General features: G+C 44.2%; 1 protein-coding gene across 2 annotated transcripts in view; it reads left to right on the forward strand.

Moving 5' to 3' along the window:
- LOC126473351 (DENN domain-containing protein 5B) overlaps positions 1-25,159 on the forward strand; it is a 483,519-nt gene that overhangs the window by 224,654 nt on the left and 233,706 nt on the right. The gene's annotated exons all lie outside the window — the stretch shown is intronic.

Here is a 25,159-nt window from a genome sequence, read left to right on the forward strand (position 1 = left end):
ATTCTTCACCCCTAAATATTGATAGCTGCGACGTACACTGATGGGCCAAAACATAATGACCACCTGCTTAATAGCTTGCTTGTTTGTCTTTGCAACGAAATACATAAGTGATTCTGCGTTTCAGGGATCCGTCAGTTTGTTGATATGTTCGTGGACGTACGTCTACGCACAGGTCATGTAATTCGCGTAAATAACGGACGGATCGCTGATTTGCGTACGCGATGATGGCGCCCGATAGCGACCCAGATGGGTTCCATGGATTTACATCAAATGAATTTGGTCGCCGAGGCATCAACGTGAGGTCACCATAATGCTCCACAAACCACCGTAGTGCGGTTCTGGCTCCGAGACACGGACAGTTATACTGCTGAAAGATACCCCTGTGAGGGGATCCATCAAGCATAAAGGGATGCGGGTGGTTCGCAGCTATCGGCGAGTCTTCGATTACTCCCATAGCATAGTACCGCTCCCACCAGCCTGCGCCCATAGCGCGCTGCACGTTTCGAGCCGCCGTTCACCTCGATGACGGCGTTTGCGGAGATCGTCTACTTAGTGTAGCAGATAGATGATTCACCCAAAGCGCCGACACGTTTCCATCGATCCACGACCAAATCCCGATGGTACCGTGCTCACTGCAGGCCCAACTGACGACGTCATTGGGTCAACACGTGGACACGTATAGGTGGTCTGCTGTGGAAGTCCATGTTCAGCAACGTACGATGAACAGTTTGCTCCGAAACACTTGTGCGTGCACCTTCATTGTGCCCTAAGGGCAGAGATGCCACGGATCACAGTCTATCCTACTTTACAGAGCAGACAAGCCTTCGAATCCCACGTTCTGAGAAGAGTCGTCCAAGAATTTAGCGCCTAGTAGTATTTTCAAGGTCCTTCTACCTCTTTCCGTAGATGCTCACGACATTAGCATGTGACCATGCGACCAGCTTTGCCGTTTTCACAGGCTCTGCGTAATCACAATATGCTCTTTGTCAAATTTGCTTATCTCAATGGATTTGCAGCCCATATCTTCCCTAGGGTGATCCCACCGTCCGTGCCTGCTCCGCCTGTATACTTTCGTCACCGCGTCTCGCGCCCGCAACTCCATCAAGCAGCATTCAACGTCGCGGTGGGCAGTGATCACAATGTTTTGGCTTGTCGGTGTACTTGTGGCTGATCGTCAATTATATAGCCAAATGATATCGGGCCTTTTAGCGTTGTATTACTTTTTCGCAGGGTCAGTACCCAGTTTTTGCGCCAAGCGCTGATTATCTTGTCTTCCTACATTTCGTAACAAATTAATAACTGCGTGACACATCTACACACCCAAAGACTCAGAGAGGTAATAATATTGCTAGTTCGTTAATATACAGGGTGGTCCATTGATCGTGACCGGGCCAAATATCTCACGAAATAAGCGTCAAACGAAAAAACTACAAAGAACGAAACTTGTATAGCTTGAAGGGGGAAACTAGATGGCGCTATGGTTGGCCAGCTAGATGGCGCTGCCATACGTCAAACGGATATCAACTGCCTTTTTTTAAAATAGGAACCCCCCATGTTTTATTACATATTCGTGTAGTACGAAAGGAAATATGAATGTTTTAGTTGGATCACTTTTTTCGCTTTGTGACAGATGCCGTTGAAATAGTCACAAACATATGGCTCACAATTTTAGACGAACATTTGGTAACAGGTAGGTTTTTTAAATTAAAATACAGAACGGAGGTAGGTTTGAATATTTTATTTCGGTTGTTCCAATGTGATACATGTAACTTTGTGAACTTATGATTTCTGAGAACGCATGCTGTTACAGCGCGATAACCTGTAAATACCACATTAATACAATAAATGCTCAAAATGATGTCCGTCAACCTCAATGCATTTGGCAGTACGTGTAACGACATTCCTCTCAACAGCGAGTAGTTCGCCTTCCGTAATGTTCGCGCATGCATTGACAATGCGCTGACGCACGCTGCCAGGCGTTGTCGGTGGATCACTATAGCAAATATCCTTCAACTTTCCCCACAGAAAGAAATACGGGTACGTCAGATCCGGTGAACGTGCGGGCCATGGTATTGTGCTTCGACGACCAATCCTCCTGTCATGAAATATGCTATTCAATACCGCTTCAACTGCACGCGAGCTATGTGCCGGATATCCATCATGTTGGAAGTACATTGCCATTCTGTCATGCAGTGAAACATCTTGTAGTAACATCGGTAGGGAATCAGCATACATGCACCATTTAGATTGCCATCGATAAAATGGGGGCCAATTATCCTTCCTCCCATAATGCCGCACCATACATTAACCCGTCAAGGTCGCTGATGTTCCACTTGTCGCAGCCATCGTGGATTTTCCGTTTCCGAATAGTGCATATTATGCCGGTTTACGTTACCGGTGTTGGTGAATGACTCTTCGTCGCTAAATAGAACGCGTGCTAAAAAGCTGTCATCGTCCCATAATTTCTCTAGTTCCTGGTGGCAGAACTGTACACGACGTTGAAAGTCGTCGCGATGCAATTCCTCGTTCATAGAAATGGTACGGGTGCTATCGATGTTGATGTAGCATTCTCAACACCGCCGTTTTTGAGATTCCCGATTCTTGAGCAATTTGTCTGCTACTGATGTGCGGATTAGCCGCGACAGCAGCTAAAACATCTACTTGGGCATCATCATTTGTTGCAGGTTGTGATTGACGTCTCACATGTGGCTGAACACTTCTTGTTTTTTTTTTAAATAACGTAACTATCCGGCGAACGGTCCGGACACTTGGATGATGTCGTCCAGGATACCGAGCAGCGTACATAGCACACGCCCGTTCGGCATTTTGATCACAATAGCCATGCATCAACACGATATCGACCTTTTCTGCAATTGGTAAACGGTCCATTTTAATATCACGGGTAGTGTAACACGAAGCAAATACCGTCCGCACTGGCGGAATGTTACGCGATACCACCTACTTATACGTTTGTGACTATTACAGCGCCATCTAACACAAAGCGAAAAAATTGGTCCAACTAAAACATTCATACTTCTTTACGTAATACACTAATATGTAATAAAAAGTGAGGGTTCCTATTTTAAAAAACGTAGTTGATATCCGTTTGACCTATGGCAGCGCCATCTAGCGGGCCAACCATAGCGCCATCCTGTTTCCCCCTTCAAGCTAGACAAGTTTCGTTCTTCGCAGTTTTTTCGTTTGATGCTTATTTCGTGAGATATTTGGCCCGGTCACTATCAATGGACCACTCTGTATACATGGGGTAGTTATAAAATTTTAAATACCACCTGGAAAAAAATGAATTGACAGTGTGTTTTGTTTTTCCTCCAGGTACGTGTCTGCACCAGAAGCCGTTGGACGCCGCTAGAGGTTCCAAAAGAAAGTGCCGCAGCCAGCTGATAAAATGGTATTGTGCCGTAATGCGTTTTTTTACATCGGAGATGTTACAAGTGAAATACAAAATTGTGGTATGCTGTTGAGTTCAAAAATTGTTTACACAGTAGCCAGTACGCACACAAAAAGCATGGGAGCCATAACAAGATAATACTAAATGACAATCCTATAGCGCAGTGGATAGCAGACTGGACTCGGATTCGGGAGGACGACGGTTCAGTCCCGCGTCCGGTCATCCTGGTTTAGGTTTTCCGTGATTTCCCTAAATCGCTCCAGGCAAATGCCGGGATGGTTCCTTTGAAAGAGCACGGCCGACTTCCTTCCCCGTCCTTCCCTCATCCGATGAGACCGATGAGCTCGCTGTTTGGTTTCTTCCCCCAAACAACCCAATCCAATAATCCTATACTTGTAAATAGCATAGATACTAAGGGAAACTAAAAGTACAGCCATTAAACACAAGATGTTTATATCTTAACAGTCAGTTGTCTCTTTTATACCTTTGTAGCTCTCTAAAGATGCGTAATACAGACAGTTTTCTTGGCCGTCAATATTTTAGCGAACACAGCTGCAACATTTCAGATGTTGCCGAAAAAAAATTACCACGCGGCACTCAACTTTATCAACTGGCTGCGCCACTTCGTTTAGTTTCCTGTAGCTGCGTGCTATGGAACTGTGCTCTGGAAATTTCAGTGTATATCAGGACTGCAGACTTGCATCTGTACACAAACAGAATAATTAATTACGTAACTTTGTTTCGAGGTGATGATGAAAACTACTGACTTCCCCTATTACGGTGACCGCAACGGTCCTTCCATACTTTCTTCAAATACACTGGACTCTGTTGTCGCTTCTGACGTTGTTCTCCCTTTACGATCGATACATTAGCTTCTAGGCGCTGCAGTTTGGAACCGCGCGACCGTTGCAGTCGCAGGTTCGAATCCTGCCTCGGGCATGGATGTGTGTGATGTCCTTAGGTTAGTTAGGTTTAAGTAGTACTTCTAGGGGACCGATGACCTCAGATGTTAGGTCCCATAGTGCTCAGAGCCATTTGAATCATTAGCTTCTGTTGTCAAGCAAGTTCTCAGTCCAGTCGCACACGTCTTTCGATACTAGGTAAGCACGTACATAGTTTACTAGCCTACTTGGGCAACTGTTTCAGAGGCTGTCAGAAGCACGGCATACTCTGTGCTCCGCTCCGCTATGGACGTAGACTCTCGTCAGTACAGAAGAGTCCAGCTTTCTATACCGCAATCTTCGTGTACAAAACTGCCCTACTGTGCTACATAATAAGCATAGCCGCATCTGTGTGTACCTCACGTCTTGGCATTCTGAGTAGTAGTTCCTGACTAAGCCGCGCGGACGATATGAGAGGAGGTTGCAGCTGAAGAGCAACGTGGACTATGTATGAAACTTGAACTGTCAGGGCAACAGCCACCGAAGAGTGCTTGGACTGCTAAACCGGTAGAGCAGACCTCACGAAAGGTTCGAGTTATGCGGTACAATACAGTGTCAACGAGTATGAAAAGTAGCATAATTTGTTCTTGCCTGTATTTGAAATGATGTTCTAATAGAAGGGTTAACGTTATCGAATACAGTAAGTCGAGTTTTTTTTAGAACAGTTCCAAGAGGACTGCCATAGTTTCTCTAATTTGTCGGCCACGAACATTGAACAATGAGATACTAGTTTTGTAGTCCGGTGCCTTGCTAGGTCTTTCAGAACAAGCTTGCTAAAAATTTACTGCTACGCATAGAAACTGACAGGATTCTGGTGACACGGCTTATTGTGAGATGTAAATCATAAAAGGACTGAAAAATGGAAACTCACCATTAAGAAACAAAAGACTGTATGTGTGGGAGAGGGGGGAGGGGGTTAAAGCACTTCTGGTCCTATTTTAAGTTTATAAGGATGAATGCAGCACATATAAAAAAGTCAGAAATAGGATAGCAGAAAACATTATGCGCTGCATGTCTCTAATATTTCTTGGCTGATGCATGAATTTGAACCTGACGATGAGTGTAGGAGGAAGTATTAATACTACCATTAATACTACCGTCCTTTCGTGCTTGGGAGTATCTATGGCTTTCTTAGAACGAATTAGCGTGCCTTACTAAGCTTAATTTGCAATTTCCTTGGTAATGCTACTTTTCTTTCTGGCGTGTTCTTCACAATGTCACGACGTGACTTACAGCTTGCATCATTCTTGGCATATGGGCTAGAGATTAATCACTTGATTTGTTTTTTGCTACTTGAAACGAGAATTATTTATTCAAATTACATTGACGGACAAAAATCGCAACACCAAGAGGGAGGTTTGCGATATAAACGAAAATGGTTCAAATGGCTCTAAGCACTATGTGACCTAACATCTGAGGTCATTAGTCCCCTAGACTTGGAACTAATTAAACCTAACTAACCTAAGGACATCACACACATCCATGCCCGAGGCAGGATTCGAACCTGCGACCACAGCAGCAGTGCGGTTCCGGATTGAAGCGCCGAGAAGCGCTTGGCCACAGCGGCCGGCGTATAAACGAAAATTGTAGGCGTGTTCCTACATCTTAAAGAGGATGTCAATTCAAATTTCGCGTCAGTCTCATTAAGAGTGCCGCTAGTAGCGCCATTATGAAGATGTGAATCAGATTTGTTTTAAATACAAGTGCTAACTGTCGTGAGTATTAGTTACCTTTGAGATTGGACATGGTGAGTTGATGTTAGTCAAGAATGAGTTTAAGGCGTCAAAGACGCCATTGTCAGCATCTCCCTGAGTTTGAATGTGGCTGTTTAATAGGGCCACGAGATGCTGGATGCTCCTTCTGCGATACTGCAGGACATGATTACTGGCAGTGGTGGTCGCGAGAATGTATGGTCGCAAGAAGACTGGACTCTGGAGGGCCACGTGGCACTACCGAGAGGAAAGGCCATCGGTTTCGGGGTATGGCTTTGGCGCATCTTACTGCGTCTGCAGCAGCCGTTTGAGTAGCAGGTGGCACCGCCGTGACACAAAGAGGTGTTACAAATTCGTTATTTCAAGGACAGCCCCGAGTCAGACGCTCTGTAGCGTGCTTTCCAGTGACCCCAAACTACCACCATTTGCAACCTATGTCGTGTCAAGCGAGAGCTCATTGGAGGGAAGGGTCTGAGCGTTTTCTGATGACATTTGGTTCTGCCTCGGTGCCAGTGATGGCCGTGTGTTGTTTAGGAGGAAGCCAGTTGAGGATCTGCACAAACCTGTCAGCGTGGTAGACACACTGGAACTACACATAGGATCTGGGGTGCGATTTCGTGTGACAGCAGAGCAGTCTCGTGGTCATCCCACGCACTCTGATTGCAAATTTGTACTTCAGTATGAGTCGACATGTTATGCCGACATTCATGAATAGCATTTCAAGGGGTATTTTCCAACAGGATAACCGCGCGGGGTAGCCGCGCGCTCCCTCCGTCGGAGGTTCGAGTCCTCTCTCGGGCATGGGTGTGTGTGTTGTCCTTAGCGTAAGTTAGTTTACGTTGGATTAAGTAGTGTGTAAGCTTGAGGACCGATGACCTCAGCAGTTAGGTCCCATAAGGTCTTACCACAAATTTCCAAAATTTTCCAACAGGATAATGCTCGCCCACATCCCGCTGTGGTAACCCAACATGCTCTACCAAGTGCCGACTTGTTGCCTTGGCCCGCTAGATCACTATATCTGTCTCCAATCGACCACTTATGAGACGCCACGAGACGATAGCTCCAGCGTCATCCACAACCAGCATTAACCGATCCTGTATTGACTGAGCAAATGCAATAGACATGGAACTCCATCCCACAAACTAACATCCGACATCTGTTCGGCATCTGTTCAACACAATGTATGCTCGTTTGCATGCTTGCATTCAACACACTGGCGGGTTCACCGGTTATTAATGTACCAGCCTTTCATGTTTGCAGTGGTTTACCTCTTGTTTACATTAACCTGAGATCTTGCAATATTAATCACTATAATATGTTAGCTACACAAATGTATTCCCGAAATTTCATTACTCTGCGTGAATTATTTTTTGGTGTTGCGTTTTTTTATCTCCATCAGTGTATTTGCGTTAAAAGAGTGGCATCACCTTACTGTAAATTCTGAGATTCTATACCAAACTTAATACAGCACATAAGCACTAGATTTATTTCTGTCTGTCCTCTTTTTTTTCTTCATCAGTCTACTGACTGGTTTGATGCGGCCCGCCACGAATTCCTTTCCTGTGCTAACCTCTTCATCTCAGAGTAGCACTTGCAACCTACGTCCTCAATTATTTGCTTGACGTATTCCAATCTCTGTCTTCCTCTACAGTTTTTGCCCTCTATAGCTCCCTCTAGTACCATGGAAGTCATTCCCTCATGTCTTAGCAGATGTCCTATCATCCTGTCCTTTCTCCTTAGCAGTGTTTTCCACATATTCCTCTCCTCTCCGATTCTGCGTAGAACCTCCTCATTCCTTACCTTATCAGTCCACCTAATTTTCAACATTCGTCTATAGCACCACGTCTCAAATGCTTCGATTCTCTTCTGTTCCGGTTTTGCCACAGTCCATGTTTCACTACCATACAATGCTGTACTCCAGACGTACATCCTCAGAAATTTCTTCCTCAAATTAAGGCCGGTATTCGATATTAGTAGACTTCTCTTGGCCAGAAATGCCTTTTTTGCCATAACGGCTCTGCTTTTGATGTCCTCCTTGCTCTGTCCGTCATTGGTTATTTTACTGCCTAGGTAGCAGAATTCCTTAAATTCATTGACTTCGTGACCATCAATCCTGATGTTAAGTTTCTCACTGCTCTCATTTCTACTACTTCTCATTACCTTCGTCTTTCTCCGATTTACTCTCAAATCATACTGTGTACTCATTAGACTGTTCATTCCGTTCAGCAGGTCATTTAATTCTTCTTCACTTTCACTCAGGATAGCAATGTCATCAGCGAATCGTATCATTGATATCCTTTCACCTTGTATTTTAATTCCACTCCTGAACCTTTCTTTTATTTCCATCATTGCTTCCTCGATGTACAAATTGAAGAGTAGGGGAGAAAGGCTACAGCCTTGTCTTACACCCTTCTTAATACGAGCACTTCGTTCTTGATCGTCCACTCTTATTATTCCCTCTTGGTTGTTGTACATATTGTATATGACCCGTCTCTCCCTATAGCTTACCCCTACTTTTTTCAGAATCTCGAACAGCTTGCACCATTTTATATTGTCGAACGCTTTTTCCAGGTCGACAGATCCTATGAAAGTGTCTTGATTTTTCTTTAGCCTTGCTTCCATTATTGGCCGTAACGTCAGAATTGCCTCTCTCGTCCCTTTACTTTTCCTAAAGCCAAACTGATCGTCACCTAGCGCATTCTCAATTTTCTTTTCCATTCTTCTGTATATTATTGTTGTAAGCAGCTTCGATGCATGAGCTGTTAAGCTGATTGTGCGATAATTCTCGCACTTGTCAGCTCTTGCCGTCTTCGGAATTGTGTGGATGATGCTTTTCCGAAAGTGAGATGGTATGTCGCCAGACTCATATATTCTACACACCAACGTGAATAGTCGTTTTGTTGCCACTTCCCCCAATGATTTTAGAAGTTCTGATGGAATGTTATCTATCCCTTCTGCCTTATTTGACCGTAAGTCCTCCAAAGCTCTTTTAAATTCCGATTCTAATACTGGATCCCCTATCTCTTCTAAATCGACTCCTGTTTCTTCTTCTATCACATCAGACAAATCTTCACACTCATAGAGGCTTTCACTGTATTATTTCCACCTATCTGCTCTCTCTGCATTTAACAGTGGAATTCCCGTTGCACTCTTAATGTTACCACCGTTGCTTTTAATGTCACCAAAGGTTGTTTTGTCACTAGCATCGTGTAATGCAGCAAATCACTACTTCTCCACCTGACTAGAGGTTACAGCCGGCCTGTCTTCAGGTTTTAGCAGATCTCTATTTGAAGTGTTAATCCCAAATTAATCACTTCAAGTGTGAGTCAGGAAAACTGCTTCCTTTCTTCAGAATATTGTACATGTTGCCTCAGTCTCGTTGCGTTGGTTTGAATAAAAGACAAATAAGAATGGCTAGCACTATTATATCAGTATTTCCCAAGGGGGAAGGAATTTAAAGTGCTGCAGTTATCAGTAGGAACGAAAATAACTTTCTTAGTTCGTAAGGTTAAGTTCTTATCAATCTGAAGGTAGGTTTGGCTCACATTGGTTTTGTGCCCACGGTACTGTTGCAGATGGTATCCTCTTCCCTTCGTCCTTCCTTTACTTTGACTTAAGCCGCCAGGCATCCCAGGACCTACAGTTTCAGTGGAGTCAGAATCACTGTACCACTCGACATTTCTCACACACACAACTCTTTGTTAGAGATGACAGAATCGGTTAGTGACAGAAAATATAACCCCACTGCTGACGGTGATAGAACCCGGGATCTTTGGATGTGTCTTATGGCGCTCATCCATATTGTTTATCAAATCATAAAATGTCGCACAATCATATCATAATACACACATCAACAAACGTTTTGCATCACTCTGGTTCCCAGAACTCCTGAAGATAGACTTTGACTGTGGATATTGTATCACAGACACAGCCCGTTTGACTGTTCAGACATGTCACTATACCCGCCCATAGATGTAAACAACAATGTATGAGCAGCGCCTATAAGACGGAGGGGGTGCGACAGCCGATCAGTTCCAGTCAGTCCACCAGGAAGGAGGTACACGGCTCGTGTTGTCTGTTGTTCAACGATGCCTAGACGGTAAATACCGCAGTTCGATCGCGTCCGCATTCTTACTTTGTGTCAGGAAGGTCTCTCAACAAGGGAAGTGTCCAGGCGTCTCGGAGTGAACCAAAGCGATGTTGTTCGAACATAGAGAAGATACAGAGAGACAGGAAATGTCGATGACATGCTTCGCTCAGGCCGCCTAAGGTCTACTACTGCAGTGGATGACCACTACCTACGGATCATGGCTCGGAGGAACCCTGACAGCAACGCCACCATGTTGAATAATGCTTTTCGTGCAGCTACAGGACGTCGTGTTACGACTCAAACTGTGCGCAATAGGCTGCATGATGCGCAACTTCACTCCCGACGTCCATGGCGAGGTCCATCTTTGCAACCACGACATCATGCAGCGCAGTACAGATGGGTCCAACAACATGCCGAATGGACCGTTCTGGATTGGCATCACGTTCTCTTCACCGATGAGTGCAGGATATGCTTTCAAATAGACAATCGTCGGAGACGTGTTTGGAGACAACCCGGTCACGCTGAGTGCCTTAGACACACTGTCCAGCGAGTGCAGCAAGTTGGAGGTTCCCTGCTGTTTTAGGGCGGCATTATATGGGGCCGACATACGCCGCTGGTGATCATGGAAGGCCCTGTAACGGCTGTATGATACGTGAATGCCATCCTCTACCGATAGTGCAACCATATCGACAGCATATTGGCGAGGCATTCGTTGTGCACATCTTGTGAATGACTTCCTTCAGGATAAAAACATCGCTCGATTAGTGTGGCCAGCATGTTCTCCAGACGTGAACCCTATCGAACATGCCTGGGATAGATTGAAAAGGGCTGTTTACAGACGACGTGACCCACGAACCACTCTGGGGGATCTACGCCGAATCGCCGTTGAGGAGTGGGACAATCTGGACCAACAGTGCCTTGATGAGCTTGTGGATAGTATGCCACGACGAATACAGGCATGCATCAATGCAAGAGGACGTGCTACTGGGTATTAGAGGTACCGGTGCGTACAGCAATCTGGACGACCACCTCTGAAGGCCTCGCTGTATGGTGGTACAACACGCAATGTGTGGTTTTCATGAGCAATAAAAAGAGCGGAAATGATGTTTATGTTGATCTCTATTCCAGTTTTATGTACAGGCTCCGGAACTCTCGGAACCGAGATGATGCAAAACTTTCTTCGATGTGTGTAATAGAAAAAAATTTTCTTGTACTTGATTTGCAATTCGTGTGGCCGGCCGCTGTGGTCGAGTGGTTCGAGGCGCTTCAGTCCGGAACCACGGTCGCAGGTTCGTATCCTGCCTCGGGCATGGATGTGTGTGATGTCGTTAGGTTAGTTAGGTTTAAGTAGTTCTAAGTCTCGGGGACTGATGACCTCAGATGTTAAGTTCCTTAGTGTTTAGAGCCATTTGAACCAATTCGTGTGTCTTCAATGGGATCGGAGTCAATAAAAAGATGTAAAGAATGTTGCGAAGTTTTCGTAGCATTTCTGATGTTTCTGTATTTGTTATGTTTCGAAGCAATTTAAAATTATATATAGTGCACTGAAGTGACGAAAGTCATGGGACAGCGTTACGCACATATACAGATGGCGGTAGTATCGCGTACACAAGGTATAAAAGGAGGCAGAGCGTTGGCAGAGGTATCATTTGTACTCATGTGAAAAGGTTTCCGAGGTGATTATGGCTGCACGACGGGAATTAAGACTTCGAACGCGGAGTGACGGTTGGAGCTAGGAGAATGGGACTTTTTATTTCGGAACTTGTTTGGGAATATAATATTCCGAGATCCACAATGTCAACAGTGTGCCGGGAATACCAGATTTCAAGCATTACCTCTCACTGCGGACAACGCAGTGGCCGACGGCCTTCACTTAACGAGCGAGAGCAGAGGCGTTTGCGCAGAGTTGTCAGTGGTAACAGACAAGCAACAGAAATAACAGCAGAAATCAGTGTGGGACTTACGACTAACGTATCCGTTACGGCAGTGCGGCGAAGTTTGGCGTTAATGGGCTGTGACAGCAGATGACTAGTTGGGTACTGAAATGTGTGTGTCCGAATGGTTCCTCGCCTGTTAATAGACCATAAAAGGGAACCAAGGACCATCTGTGCGAAATTGCTTGCGTGTTACGTGGCTGATCGTGGCAACTTTTCTGTCGAACAACGTCACAGGCGATGAAACATGTATTCATCACTTCGAAAAAAACGCCAATTCAGGAGTGTCGCCTCGCCACTTCTCCGAAGAAAAGTTCAAAGCCGCACAGCCATGGGGACGCTCTTCTGGGATTCTGACGGTGTTATCCTGTTTGATGTCCTCAAATGGTTCAAATGGCTCTGAGCACTATGGGACTTAACATCTTAGGTCATCAGTCCCCTATAACTTAGAACTACTTAAACCTAACTAACCTAAGGACATCACACACACCCAGCCCGAGGCAGGATTCGAACCTGCGACCGTAGCAGTCCCGCGGTTCCGGACTGCAGCGCCAGAACCGCTAGACCACCGCGGCCGGCTTGATGTCTTCCCTCATGGTGCAGCGACCAACTCTGAAGTATACTGTACTACCCTCAGGAAATTGAAGAAACAACTTCAGTGTGTGTGTTTGTGTTTGTGTGTGTGTGTGTGTGTGTGTGTGTGTGTGTGTGTGTCTGCGCACGAGAGGAGGTCACAAAACTTCACTGGACTGTTCTTCCACATCGACCCTACAGCCTGGATATCGCACCTTCCATCTGGTTGGCCTTATGAAGAAAGATCCACTCCGCGGGAAGCAGTACGTGGTGCAGCGTCGTGGATGATGCGGAGATTATTGATGCATCAAGACGTTGGCTCCGACGTCGACCAGTAGGGGCATGCAGACCCTCCCACGGAGATTATGTTGAAAAATAGGGTTTTGTAGCCAAAGGAGATGCTAATAATATGGTGTATTGGAATCCTAAATAAAACCAACATGCTTTCTGAAAAGAAAAAGTGTTGCGTTTCTTATTAAACGCCCGTTGTACATTGCGCTCTGTTCTAACAAGGGGAGCGTACCCGCAAAGGATTCACCGATTTCATGAGTGCAGTGCACAGTTAGTTTAATAAATATTGCTCGAGAGATTAAAGTTTTTTTTACGAGCCTGTTGCATAGTACTACATAGTGACAGCCGCCAAGAAGCAGCGTAAGCGCAAACGACCAAGGCGGCTGACTGAAGTCGGTCTGTACTACGTCCGAGTCTCCTCATTCCTTTTCCTATTCTTCCGCCAAATACTTCTATCGCTACAGCGAATCATCTTTCTCCAGAAAGTAGCAATAATAATAATCTGTGTGGTACACTCGTGAAGGGATTGTAGTCTAGGTATAATAAGGAACCATGATGAAACGGACATTGATCTGTGAATAAATTCATGCGCGTATGACAGGGTTATCGCAGTAAGTCACTGCACTTAAGTTACAATTCTTCGCAATTGGTAGTCTTACAGCATTTGGGGTGGGATCTATAATAAAAGTCTGGCACCAAGCAAATTTTATGAGTGCAACTTCGCATTTGATTTTTAATAATGATAGCAAGAAATAAACCTCACTGATATTTAAAACGAATTGCTTTTCTGATAACTGAAGCAAATGGTGCGTAATTCAACATACCGGACAAACATATGGAAACACCGCGAGAAATGCATGCTTGAACATAAATGCAGGTGCTAGCCAAGCCTGCAGGTTGTGTTGTTTTTGATGGCGAACGGCACCTGTGGAATGTCCTCAGTATGGTGCAAGTGTCAGTCGTGGTCAGAACAGTGTTCTGTGTAGTTGTGTGTGCCCGTTGTTGGAGCTAAGTGAATTTGAACGTGCGAATATTGTGGTGCTCTTATGGTGGGTGCTTCCGTAAGCAAGGGTGCCTAGGTGTTTGAAAGCGGAAGAGCACCATCTGCTAAGCCACGGTGGATGAAAGTGTGTTTGAAATCTTATGGGACTTAACTGCTAGGGTCATCAGTCCCTAAGCTTACACACTACTTAACCTAAATTATCCTAAAGACAAACACACACACACACACACACCCATGCCCGAGGGAGGACTCGAACCTCCTCCGGGACCAGCCGCACAGTCAATGACTGCAGCACCTTAGCCCGCTCGGCTAATCCCGCGCGGCGGTGGATGAAAGTGTATGTGTTGTGGTTGTGACAGATGGTCATTCACGAGCACTGTAACAATAAACAGGGGACGACAGCTGCAAAAGTCACTGCAGAACCGAATGTCGCACTCGCGAACCCTGTCAGCACCGAAACAACACGAAGGAAGTTCCACAAGCAAAGAATTGCTGGGCGATCAAGAATTCCAAAAGCACTCTCAAGTAATGCAAATGCTCATGACAGGTAAACATGGTGTTGAAGCTTTAAACCTGGACTGTCGAAGAATGCCATTTGGTCGGATGAGTCTTGCTTGGCACGTTTCCAACTTCTGGCGCAATTTACGTCCCAAGAGTGAAACATGGGCGGGGAGGGGGGGGGGGGGGGGGGTCGGTGATGGTTTAGGCAGCCACATCGTGGTGTTCCTTGGGCATCATGGTTACTCTACAAGGTCGCATACTGCCAAGGATTATGCAACCATTATAGTTGATCAGGTCCATCCCAGGCATAATGTTTGTTCCCGACTGGTGAGTCTGTGTTCCAGGATGACAGCGCCCCCGTTCACACAGCTCTCATCGTTCAGGACTGTTTTTTTAGTTGGAGAATGAATTGTCCCATCTCGCCTAGCCACCACAGTCACCAGATCTCGTTATTATTGAATGTCTGTGGTCTACTTTGGAGAAAACATGGCGTGACCGCTATTCACCTTTAACATAGTTACTTCTACTTGCCTCTGTTTTGCGGGAAAAGTGGGATAAGGTTCCGTTGAAAGCCGTACAGGACCTTTACTTATCCGTCCCGAAACGACTGGTTGTTTAGAATGCCAAAGGTTTTCCTATTCCGTATTAGGCATGGTAATTTATTCTGTTTTTGGTGTTTCCGTATTTTTTGTCCGTGCCCTGTAGGTACGAATGGCGGAGTTGTGAGCAAATGCACTGTCAGGGGGAGAACAGTAACGCTATATTCAAAAGTTTATATTTCTCTCTGGCCCAGGCAACAATGTAGAACCCTTCTGCAAACCTTAAGAAAACTTTTGACTTGGCTACGAAGGTTTACATCGAAAGGTAGACATAAAGGTGTCACAGTTCGTTATTATACCTCGCCACGAATATTCGACTGTGTTTTCCGTCGTCATTGTTGTTATGGTTGCCTTCCTAAGATTCGTTGTAGGGTTACAGATGTTTGGTGAAATATTGAACAAGACCTACTCGTATATTTGACGATACTCTCGAACGACGTAGCGGTAAACTCTAGTCTGGCGCCCTCGTAAGATATTCCACAACCTCGTTGGACTTTGAACGTCGATTTCTGAAAAACGCCTGAGATGCTAGAACAGTATTTGCTACATCTGACAAGGGAACCTCTCCGTCGCACCCCCCTCAGATTTAGTTATAAGTTGGCACAGTGGATAGGCCTTGAAAAACTGAACACAGATCAACGGAGAAAACAGGAAGAAGTTGTGTGGAACTATGAAAAAAATAAGCAAAATATACAAACTGAGTAGTCCATGTGCATGATGGGCAATATCACGGAGATGTGAGCTCAGGAGCGCCGTGGTCCCGTGGTTAGCGTGGGCAGCTGCGGAACGAGAGGTCCTTGGTTCAAGACTACCTTCGAGTGAAACGTTTAATTTTTTATTTTCAGACAATTATGATCTGTCCGTCCGTCCGTCCGATGTGAGGTAACTGCGCTGTAGTATGGGGACGCTACACCTAAAACCGAAAAATTTGAAAACGTTAAAAACATATGTTTTGACAGAGCACAGAAAAAACTGTGCGACTGTGAAACTGTTGCATTCATTTGTTGCAGTTTGTGTGACAAACTCTTATGTTTTCATCACTTTTTTGGGAGTGATTATCACATCCACAGGAAAACCTAAATCGGGCAAGGTAGAAGAATCTTTTTACACATTCGCCAAGTGTTCAAGTTAGGTGGGTCGACAACATATTCCTGTCATGTGACGCACATGCCGTCACCAGTGTCGTATAGAATATATCAGACGTGTTTTCCTGTGGAGGAATCGGTTGACCTATGACCTTGCGATCAAATGTTTTCGGTTCCCGATTGGAGAGGCAGGTCCTTTCGTCTACTAATCGCACGGTTTTGCGGTGCGGTCGCAAAACGCAGACACTAAACTTACTACAGTGAACAGAGACGTCAATGAACGAACCGACAGATCATGTTGTGTTGTTATGGTCTTCAGTCCTGAGACTGGTTTGATGCAGCTCTCCATGCTACTCTATCCTGTGCAAGCTTTTTCATCTCCCAGTACCTACTGCAACCTACATCCTTCTGAATCTGCTTAGTGTATTCATCTCTTGGTCTCCCTCTACGATTTTTACCCTCCACGCTGCCCTCCAATACTAAATTGGTGATCCCTTGATGCCTCAGAACATGTCCTACCAACCGATCCCTTCTTCTGGTCAAGTTGTGCCACAAACTTCTCTTCTCCCCAATCCTATTCAATACTTCCTCATTAGTTACGTGATCTACCCATCTAATCTTCAGCATTCTTCTGTAGCACCACATTTCGAAAGCTTCTATTCTCTTCTTGTCCAAACTATTTATCGTCCATGTTTCACTTCCATACATGGCTACACTCCATACAAATACTTTCAGAAACGACTTCCTGACACTTAAATCAATACTGGATGTTAACAAATTTCTCTTCTTCAGAAACGCTTTCCTTGCCATTGCCAGCCTACATTTTATATCCTCTCTACTTCGACCATCATCAGTTATTTTGCTCCCCAAATAGCAAAACTCCTTTACTACTTTAAGTGCCTCATTTCCTAATCTAATTCCCTCCGCATCACCCGACTTAATTAGACTACATTCCATTATCCTTGTTTTGCTTTTGTTGATGTTCATCTTATATCCTCCCTTCAAGACACTGTCCATTCCATTCAACTGCTCTTCCAAGCCCTTTGCTGTCTCTGACAGAATTACAATGTCATCGGCGAACCTCAAAGTTTTTATTTCTTCTCCATGAATTTTAATACCTACTCCGAATTTTTCTTTTGTTTCCTTTACTGCTTGCTCAATATACAGATTGAACAACATCGGGGAGAGGCTACAACCCTGTCTTACTCCCTTCCCAACCACTGCTTCCCTTTCATGTCCCTCGACTCTTATAACTGCCATCTGGTTTCTGTACAAATTGTAAATAGCCTTTCGCTCCCTGTATTTTACCCCTGCCACCTTTAGAATTTGAAAGAGAGTATTCCAGTTAACATTGTCAAAAGCTTTCTCTAAGTCTACAAATGCTAGAAATGTAGGTTTGCCTTTCCTTAATCTTTCTTCTAAGATAAGTCGTAAAGTCAGTATTGCCTCACGTGTTCCAGTGTTTCTACGGAATCCAAACTGATCTTCCCCGAGGTTGGCTTCTACTAGTTTTTCCATTCGTCTGTAAAGAATTCGTGTTAGTATTTTGCAGCTGTGACTTATTAAGCTGATAGTTCGGTAATTTTCACATCTGTCAACACCTGCTTTCTTTGGGATTGGAATTATTATATTCTTCTTGAAGTCTGAGGGTATTTCGCCTGTTTCATACATCTTGCTCACCAGATGGTAGAGTTTTGTCAGGGTTGGCTCTCCCACGGCCGTCAGTAGTTCCAATGGAATATTGTCTACTCCGGGGGCCTTGTTTCGACTCAGGTCTTTCAGTGCTCTGTCAAACTCTTCACGCAGTATCATATCTCCCATTTCATCTTCATCTACATCCTCTTCCATTTCCATAATATTGTCCTCAAGTACATCGCCCTTGTATAGACCCTCTATATACTCCTTCCACCTTTCTGCTTTCCCTTCTTTGCTTAGAACTGGGTTTCCATCTGAGCTCTTGATATTCATACAAGTCGTTCTCTTATCTCCAAAGGTCTCTTTAATTTTCCTGTAGGCGGTATCTATCTTACCCCAAGTGAGATAGGCCTCTACATCCTTACATTTGTCCTCTAGCCATCCCTGCTTAGCCATTTTGCACTTCCTGTCGATCTCATTTTTGAGACGTTTGTATTCCTTTTTGCCTGTTTCACTTACTGCATTTTTATATTTTCTCCTTTCATCAATTAAATTCAATATTTCTTCTGTTACCCAAGGATTTCTACTAGCCCTCGTCTTTTTACCTACTTGATCCTCTGCTGCCTTCACTACTTCATCCCTCAAAGCTACCCATTCTTCTTCTACTGTATGTATTTCCCCCATTCCTGTCAATTGCTCCCTTATGCTCTCCCTGAATCTCTGTACAACCTCTGGTTCTTTTAGTTTATCCAGGTCCCATCTCCTTAAATTCCCACCTTTTTGCAGTTTCTTCAGACAGATCATAACTTTGCGAAAATAAAAAAAAGTAAACTTTTCACTCGAGGGAAGACTTGAACCAAGGACCTCTCGTTCCACCGTTGCACACGCTAACCACGGGACCACGGCGCTCCTGAGTTCGCATCCTCCTTGATGTTGCTTAGCTTGCACATGGGCTACTCAGTTTGTATATTTTGCTTATCTTTTCCATAGTTCCACACAATTTCTCCTTGTTTTCTCGATTGATCTGTGTTCCGTTTTTCAAGGCCTATCCACTTTGCCAACTTATAACTAAATCTGACGGGGGTGCGATGGGGAGGTTCCCTTGTGAGTAGGTATTACATTCGTGCAAGAGGTGAGCAAATTCGGGAACCTTCAGAGTATGCTTCCCCTTGTAAGAGAAGAGAACGCAGGCAATCTCGGAGACATCGTTCGTAGCGGAGGGGCCATGCAGTGTCATAAAGGCGGTATTTCTGGAGTGTCCCACATGTTTCGCAAGCACTTCTTGGAATTCCCCTCTGTTCAGCCAGTGTGCCCTTTATGGGGCGGACGCAGAGTGGTACGGGTGGGGAGAGTGGAAGAAAACCTAATCGGCACATGTGTGCTCTTTTGCAGTGCCTGCTGGCCAAAGGGGCCGCGTCCTTTTATCGACGAAGCGCAGTGCCACGTACTTAAAGTGGCACGAAAGATTCTTCAGAAAGGCAAACTCATAGACGAGTGAGTTTGGCGACAGATTTCTCAGAAATCAGTCAATAATATTTTATCCATTATCACCTTCCCCAATCTCCAATAACCCTTATTCTCCTCAGCGTGCAACCACTCACTGATGCTTATTAATAACACAGACGTTATCTGGTTTGTTCTCCACCTAATCGAAGACGCGGAGACAAAACTGCCTTGGAACTCTTAAGATACTACCAATGGGGCAATTATTAACAGGTCTCATAAGGGCTAGCAGCAACGGTAGAATTTAGATTTCTTCAATGCAATATAGTATCTGCGACCGCAAATAAGGGTGTAGTGCGACGCGAACTTTGGACAAGAAAACAGTAGCTGTCATTTCCGAGACGTGGTTTAAACCAGATACCATTGTACGGAGTCGAGGATATTAGGTCTACACGCTCATATAATCATTGTCTGCAGAACTGAGCTCCGCCTTAGTGCTAAGTGAAATACTGGTGATGGTAAATGCACACTTCGATTTTATATTGTATTAATTTAGGTGTGGCAAAGAAGTTAGAGTTGGTTGCTATTACAGTTATTAACTAAAGATTGGTATATGTTAATTTCAGATGTTTGGGCGATGATAGATTTTTCTGCATTTTGATTTCTTAGAAGTTGTGCTAAAGCGATGTGGTAGGCACTGATGTAGACAGTTGTATTAATACATTTTAGCATTAGAGTCGTAGTACGAGGTGCATTCAAGTTCTAAGGCCTCCGATTTTTTTTCTAATTAACTGCTCACCCGAAATCGATGAAACTGGCGTTACTTCTCGACGTAATCGCCCCGCAGACGTACACATTTTTCACAACGCTGACGCCATGATTCCATGGCAGCGGCGAAGGTTTCTTTAGGAGTCTGTTTTGACCACTAGGAAGTCGCTGAGGCAATAGCGGCACGGCTGGTGAATGTGTGGCCACGGAGAGTGTCTTTCATTGTTGGAAAAAGCCAAAAGTCACTAGGAGCCAGGTCAGGTGAGTAGGGAGCATAACGAATCACTTCAAAGTTGTTATCACGAAGAAACTGTTGCGTAACGTTAGCTCGATGTGCGGGTGCGTTGTCTTGGTGAAACAGCACACGCGCAGCCCTTCCCGGACGTTTTTGTTGCAGTGCAGGAAGGAATTTGTTCTTCAAAACATTTTCGTAGGATGCAGCTGTTACCGTAGTGCCCTTTGGAACGCAATGGTTAAGGATTACGCCCTCGCTGTCCCAGAACATGGACACCATCATTTTTTCAGAACTGGCGGTTACCCGAAATTTTTTTGGTGGCGGTGAATCTGTGTGCTTCCATTGAGCTGACTGGCGCTTTGTTTCTGGATTGAAAAATGGCATCCACGTCTCATCCATTGTCACAACCGACGAAAAGAAAGTCCCATTCATGCTGTCGTTGTGTGTCAACATTGCTTGGCGACATGCCACACGGGCAGCCATGTGGTCATCCGTCAGCATTCGTGGCACCCACCTGGATGACACTTTTCGCATTTTCAGGTCGTCATGCAGGATTGTGTGCACAGAACCCACGGAAATGCAAACTCTAGAGGCGATGTGTTCAACAGTCATTCGGCGATCCCCCAAAACAATTCTCTCCACTTTCTCGATCATGTCATCAGAGCGGCTTGTGCGAGCCCGAGGTTGTTTCGGTTTGTTGTCACACGATGTTCGCCTTCATTAAACTGTCGCACCCACGAATGCACTTTCGACACATCCATAACTCCATCACCACAAAATGGTTCAAATGGCTCTGAGCACTATGGGACTCAACTGCTGAGGTCATTAGTCCCCTAGAACTTAGAACTAGTTAAACCTAACTAACCTAAGGACATCACACACATCCATGCCCGAGGCGGGATTCGAACCTGCGACCATAGCGGTCTCGCGGTTCCAGACTGCAGCGCCAGAACCGCGCGGCCACTTCGGCCGGCTCCATCACCACATGTCTACTTCAACTGTCGATGAATTTCAATTGGTTTCACACCACGCAAATTCAGAAAACGAATGATTGCACGCTGTTCAAGTAAGGAAAACGTCGCCATTTTAAGTATTTAAAACAGTTCTCATTCTCGCCGCTGGCGGTAAAATTCCATCTGCTGTACGGTGCTGCCATCTCTAGGACGTATTGACAATGAACGCGGCCTCATTTTAAAACAATGCACATGTTTCTATCTCTTTCCAGTCTGGAGAAAAAAAATCGGAGGCCTTAGATCTTGAATGCACCTCATATTTGTGGTACGTTAACACAAGGGTGGCGGCAATTTAGATAGCAGCAACAGGAGGGGGGGGGGGGGGGGGCACACAAACGTATTATTACTATGTCCCCCCGCCCATCCGAACAAAACTTTGCATCCGCGTCTGCCTCCTTGTGTAAATTCGTGTGTAAGTGAAGTGGCATGAACGAGATGTGATCAAAAAGTGCAGTGAATAATTTGATTAGAAACAAAGTAATAAGCTTACATGGAATTTGATTTAATCTCCTTCAAAAGTACTGTCTTTGTCTAGCATTGCAGTTATCCTGTCGTTGAATGCGTGACTGGAAGCCTTTCTGGTAGGTTTCTTTTGGAAGGGCGCTCACGTGCTCTCAGTCTCAGGAATGGCATAAAATTTTTTTCATTTAAGCACGGTTTTAATTTTTGGGAAGAGCTGGAAGTCGCATGCTGCTAAATCTGGTGACACGGATTGACAGGAACACTTTTTCCGGCCAAAAACTACACAGAAGCTAGAAGTGGCACGGGGAGTTGGCGTGATGAAGAAGGAAGCCATTGTCCCATTTTTCTAGAGAGAGAGAGAGAGAGAGAGAGAGAGAGAGAGAGAGAGAGAGAGAGAGAGCCCTAATACGACTCGAGCGGCACGAGCAGTATGTGTCAGCTAAGACTGTTGATATTTTTAAAAATATCTGGAATCCGACATGTCGATATTTGTCGAATATTTCGAAAAAAGTATCGATATATTGACGTAAATTAGCGCAACGTACCGGCTTATAAAAATATTGGTTGCACATTGTAAATATAGTGCTAGTTTTAGAGTTGCATGTTTAAGTATTGATTTATTACTAACAATTCTGTACATCAACACGCTATCGACCTACGTATTCCCCTTAGGCAAGAATTGAAAGGAAAACGTTGCACGTTCAGGCTTGGAGATAACTACTTTGTCAACAGTGGTAACTGCATGTAAGTGGGGCAATAAAAGGTATCCGATGAGTCCGTGTTCGGTTTCGTCACATTTCGGATTTGTCCGGAACGCTTCATGTCGACTTTCCTGTTTTTTTCCCTCTTTTTTCCATTTCTGCGAACGCCAGCGACCCAGCAATTGTAGTGTCAAAATTGCGTGGTCAAGTTAAACGTTGATTTTCTATTGGTACTGCCGAGCGCCGATTGCAACAGTTCCCCTCATACGACTCCGCCCACTGCAAAGACCAATCCTGTCATTTAGATTTTGATCGTCATTTTCAGCAACTGTTTTTGAAGAATTCCGATGTGAAGAAGTAGCACATTAGTTGCGTTAAAAATTGTTGTTTAATGCAACTGGTGTACTGTTTCATAACATCGGGGATCTTCTTATTCCATTCACACCGCCAACCCCGAGTGCATAATCTTACTACTACTACTTTGTCCCATCTATACCTGCTTTACACAGTCAAAGAGAAAGACTTGTCGTGATGAAAGCTCAGTGAAAGTAAAATTATGTTCAAGTAGAATTAAAAAAAAAAAAAGTTTCAAATACGTATTTACCAAAAATAGCGAATAAAATATAAAATAAAATTATCGACATTCGATATTGCTCTTTCAGTATCGATATACAGTGTAAGATTATCGCCGGTATTTATCGATACGTCTGAAAGAAGTATCTACATCGATATTTTATCAACAGCTCTACTCACGCCCCTTCCGCACAGCCTTACTTCCGCCAGTACGTCACCTACCTTCCAAATTGCATAGAAGTTATCGATTCGGCACACACTTTTAATCTGCCAGGAAGCTTCGTATCACTACACACGTTGCTACAGAGTGAAAACGTCATTGTGGAACCATTGCTGCTATTGAGGAAATTCTTCAAGCAAAACCCTGTACCCGTCTGTCATTATATTTTATAACTAATGGGCTGATGAAATGATACGTATTGCTCCAGGCCAGATTGACTATGAAACTGAATGTTAGAATGAATTGAATACTTGAAGAGATGGAATAGGCGACGTAGTACGTGTACATGGAAAGGTTTCAGACTATAGACATAGTTAGGTTGTAACAGTGTCTAGGGTTTGTAATTGGCAGAGGGAAGTTACTTGTGCGAGAATGTTGAAATGTGATAATTGATTGGATGTTTAATGTACAGTGCAAACTTTTATGAAATGTGAGGAATATTACGCGAACTTAGCAGGAATAGGCCTACTTATCCTGTGAAGTGGTAGAAACTCTGACTTTCACCTAGGGAAGAACTTTCTTCAGTACACAGTCAGATATATCGTAGGGCCAGAAATGGGCAGTGTTAATTAAATATTTGCTGCACATATTCGAGGATTAGAATTAGGCCCTAGTTGTTGGACATTTTACCTTAGTCGGAAATGAGTAATTCTTTGAGTGCTCAGGAACAGGAGTGTAGGAACAGATAGTTAAGTCAATACCTGTTCCAAAATAGCAGAAACACTACAAGCTGTAAGATGCCCGATTCTGTGTCCATGGCAGACGCATGAAATGCGTATACGCTCTGTGGAATCGCTTTAAAAACTCGTATGAGAAAATTTTTGTCATCTGCCCTAAAACTTCTATCTAGTCCAACCCCCCCGCCTACCGAATGACTATTATCACTTCCAACTTTTCAAAAACTGACGTGTCTAGACATTTTGAGAAAGAAGAATTGAGAATCTTTGAGCATAGCTAAATCAAATAGCAGGCGGCGGAATTTTATGCAGTAGATTTGAAGCAGGTCGGTTCACGACATTAGAAATGTTCCAGACATGGTGTACATCTAGAAAAGGACAGTAGACACGCGAATATCTCTGAACCATTCATAAATTTATCGCTTTTCTGTTTTCATTTCATCGCTGATCGTCGGTTAATTTATGGCTACAGCTCAGATTTGGTAAAGAAGCCTTTCAGGACTTCATTCATGTTGACATGAGACAGACAGAGAGAGAGAGAGAGAGAGAGAGAGAGCACACAGAAAGTTATGTAGCTGATATTTACTAGCCTTCAAAAATACATCTCCACTCTTCCTTAAGTTATTGTAGTTTCGGAGCTATTTCTGCGTACCTTCGTCCTACTGATTTACCGCCTCCGATTGTCATCATCAATTACTTCGTCAACGTCCCTGAAATGAAAGCGTCGACATCGTAAAGAATAGATTCTCGTTAATCACCACATCAAGATTTTCCGGCTTTGCTTGTTTGTATTGCGCATTATCACATGATCTGGGCATTCGCACCCACCTGCAAGCCTTTAACACAACCCTATCAAACATTTGATGGTTTATGTCTCCAGGTGACTGTCTTGACTCATTCATAAAATGAATCATCCCCTGAACGCACCATGTGGCGGCCGTATCGATTCTGTTAATCACTGTATCCATAATTCGCACCCGGACAAGAACAGTGACTACTAAAAAATGCAACACTTGAGAAAAATCGACTTAAAGGATTCTATAAAACTTACTTGAAATTTAAAGAATGCTTATACTATTTCAATATAAGTAAATTTGCCAGTAAATTCAACTATGGTCTCTACAACAGTAATATGTCCATTTAGTTGCGTTCTCGTCAAATGCGAGGAGTTATCAGGTAATTATTTACTAATTCTTTGAGTTATCACTTTTCTTGTTTGCCACTTTTCCACCACAAATAATTATATATATTTTACACTACTGTAACACACTAAGGCGATAAGTCTTGGGACTGC

The sequence above is a fragment of the Schistocerca serialis genome, chromosome 4, assembly GCF_023864345.2.
Source record: "Schistocerca serialis cubense isolate TAMUIC-IGC-003099 chromosome 4, iqSchSeri2.2, whole genome shotgun sequence".
Lineage (NCBI taxonomy): Eukaryota > Metazoa > Arthropoda > Insecta > Orthoptera > Acrididae > Schistocerca > Schistocerca serialis.